A 3,595-nucleotide genomic window follows, 5' to 3' on the forward strand; every position below is an offset into this window, starting at 1 on the left:
TTAACTATGAAGGACTTATAAAGGAAAATGCTGAAAGAACTGATGCATGGAAGCATATATTATATAGTTCTATATATATATATATATATCTATATCAACCACTGGCTTTCTCTAATGTGGGGTTGGGAGGGAGAGAGGGTGACAACTTGGAACACAAAATGTAAACAAACAAATAAATAAAAATGAATTTGAGCTTCTACTTCTAACAAACATCAGATGGCAGACAACGCTGGTGCTGCAGGAGGAGCTGGAGGCCCCGGGGGCCCCAAAGTTGGAGGCCAAGGGGGCTTCCATGGTAGCTTTGGCAGTGGGGGCCAAGGTTGAGGTCAGGTCCAAGGTCGTGGGGCCTGAGGAGGAAAGGCCAAGGATAAGGAGTGGATTCCTGGCACCAAGCTGGCTGCCTAGTCAAGGACATGAAGATCAAGTCTTTGGAGGAGATCTATCTTTTCTCCCTTCCTATTAAGGAATATGAGATCATAGATTTCTTCCTGGGGTCTTCATTGAAGGATGAGGTTCTGAAAATCATACCTGTTCAGAAACCAACTAGAGCTGGACAACGTACCAGTTTCAAGGCTTTTGTGGCCATTGGTGACTACAATGGCCATGTTGGCTTGGGTGTCAAGTGCTTCAAGGAAGTAGCCACAGCTATTTGTGGTGCTATCATTCTGGCCAAGCTGTCCATCATTCCTGTGAGACATGGCTACTGGGGGAATAAGATTGGCAAGCCTCACACAGCGCCCTGCAAGGTCACTGGGCACTGTGGATCAGTTTTGATGTACCTGATCCCTGCCCCCTTGAGGTACTGGCATTGTCTCAGCTCCTGTGCCTAAGAAGCTCCTGATGATGGCTGGAATTGATGACTGCTACACTTCTGCAAGGGACTGTACTGCCGCCCTGGGCAACTTTGCTAAAGCTACCTTCGATGCCATCTCCAAAATATACAGCTATGTAACCCCAGTCCTGTGGAAGGACTATCTCCCTATCTCCCTATCAGGAATTCACAGACCATCTTGTGAAGACTCGCACTCGGGTGTCTGTCCAGAGGACCCAGGCAGCTGCTGTGGTAACCACATGAGATTTTTTTTTTTATAAACAATGAATAAACTGAACTATGTCTGCTAAAAAAAATGAATTTGAGTCCAACCTAGGATAAAGAAAAGTAATTTACTAGGGTACCCTTTGTAAAAGAGTTTGCCCCGGCCTGGATTCCTACTGACTTCAGAAAACAGTTCTTTCAGAGTCACTAACTTTATAATATTTTTCATTCATCTTGAGGCTCAAAACGATTCATATCCTGGGTAAAAATCCTAGCCCACATAGCCCTTTGGTGACTAACTGAAGATCTGATGACTGACTTAACATTTAGTGAAGGTCAATCCTTTTGCTATGCTAGTAGTTTGGGACAGTGGAGTCCAGAGAATAGAGTAGGAGACAATAAATTAGGATGCCTTGGTTTTAATCCTAGTTCTTGCATAGAATGGCATCCATGAGTAAGTCTCTTAAACTGCTTATATCTTATCTACTCCCTCTGTGATTCCTGTGCCTAGCATATCTGCTCTTAAGGCATCCTGTGATATTGTGAATAGTCCATTCAATTCAATAAACATGTAAGTGTATTGTACTTACTGGGGATACAAATAGAAAAAAAAATTTAAAGTCTCAAACATCTTATATTCTACTGGGAGGAGGGAGGCTATAGGAGAGATACAACATGTACAGAAATAGTATAATATAAAATCAACTGAGTAGAGAGAGCACTAATGCCTTTAAGATCAGGGATCAGGGAAGGCTTTAGAGTGAAGGTAACACCTGACCTTAAAGGACAGCAAGGTGCCTGATTGTAAGAATAAATGAAATGGTTGAAGGAGAGGTTCTAAATACAACTGTGATGCTAGTATTGTTTTGTTAGCAGCAAAGACCAGAACAAGGACAATAACCTTTGGTCGTTAGGGTCCATTTTCACCAGTCCATGTTTGAAATGTAGAATGAAGGGAAGCATGGACTTCCATTTTTAATCTATCCTTTCATATAAGTGGCTCTTTGCTATTTCCCTAAACAAAGTTCTTCGTGGGGAAGAGCTCTCTTAGGACAGGGATCTCTGGGAGAATTATGTGGCCAGTTGCCTCTCTGATCCATATGATAGAGTGATGCCTAAGATGCAATGATTCCATCTTCCTGTAGCTACCTGCTACAGGTACTTCTGGTTGACCCTCTCATCTTCTTCTATTCCTTTCTTCTCTTCTTCCCTCTCTGCCTTCTCCTGCTTTAATTTGGGCATTCATCCATCCCACATTTTGTCATAGAGTGTACAGGTGTATAAGTGTGTGTGTGTGTGTGTGTGTGTGTGTGTGTGCACGCATATGCACCTGTATGCCATATGATCCAATGCCCATGTACACCTTGTATCCTGCTGACACCAATGAGACTAAAACAGGAAACCTGGTGTGTTCAGTAACTTCAAAACACTGTAATAACAGTTCTTTAAAGCAGTGATCTCAGACAGCCAAGAGGCATTCAGGGGACTTTTTGTTTGTTTGATACTTCTTGTATCATTTTAGTGGCTTATTATTATTTTTTAAATGCACTAGTACCTGGAGTTCACACTACTTGAGTTGTGCTGGTGAGCTGGCAGCCATCTCTCTCTGGTAGAGTGATCTAGCCAAATACAAAAGGGGGTTCTTATCTCACCTTGTTGACTCCAGCTGAGGGTTATCGTCATTTGTTACTCTTTGCTCAGCTGAATTCCTTGTTCGTTACTAGGTTGACAAGAACAAAAACATGCTCTTTTCTGCAGTCTCTTGGCTTCCTGACCCTGTTCTGGGCACTTAGATTGTATGTAAAGCACATGCTGGCTTTTTTTTCCTGCTTGATACCTTGTTAGCTCACCTCATGCTAGTATAACCCAGTCGGAGCCCATAGGAAACAGCTTTTCCAAGAGACTGTCTCTTGGATTGTTCTCCTTTTTGCTTTCTGAAGCTCCCTTTCCCAACACCACCAGCAGGTGAGTAGAAAGAAAAAATAGATTAGACCGTGTGCATGAGCTAATCCCAAGGCTGAAACCAAGAACCTCTGTGTGTGTGTGTGTGTGTGTGTGTGTGTGTGTGTGTGTGTGTGTGTGTGTGTGTGTGTGTGTGTGTGAGAAACACCCAGGTCTTCTGTGGTTGTGAGTCTGTATGCCTGGGCTTTGGAAGAGGGACCAGAGAACCTTCTCACCAAAACTGAAGGCCTAGTTCAACAGCACAGTCATGGCTCTTTCCAAATGGGCTTCAAACTTTGATGTTCTAGTTTGTTTATGGCTCACAAAATACAGCTTTTTGGTTTCTAAGTGGGGGAAAAAGGTTTTAAAAGCGTTATAAAATAGCTTAGAGTTTTCTTGGCCATCAACCAGCTATGTCAAATCAGCATTTAATGGTTTAAGTGTAAATGAATCACAAGCATGTGGATTAAATTTCCCTCCAAGTACACGCTGGGTGGACAATTGAAGTGGGAGAAATGGTCTGGCAAAGCAAGGTCTTGGTTTCAGCAAAAGTCAGGAGAGGGATTGAAGAATGAGGTTGACAACATAGCCAACCTTGATGGCATGACTGGATCTTCC

The 3,595-nt window shown here is 42.9% G+C and overlaps 1 pseudogene; it reads left to right on the top strand.

Annotated features, from left to right (window-relative positions):
• The first annotated feature begins 216 nt into the window (after positions 1–216).
• Positions 217–1,075, top strand: LOC122739195 (annotated as a pseudogene).
• The last annotated feature ends 2,520 nt before the right edge of the window (positions 1,076–3,595 follow it).

The sequence above is a fragment of the Dromiciops gliroides genome, chromosome 2 (genome assembly GCF_019393635.1).
Source record: "Dromiciops gliroides isolate mDroGli1 chromosome 2, mDroGli1.pri, whole genome shotgun sequence".
Classification (NCBI taxonomy): domain Eukaryota; kingdom Metazoa; phylum Chordata; class Mammalia; order Microbiotheria; family Microbiotheriidae; genus Dromiciops; species Dromiciops gliroides.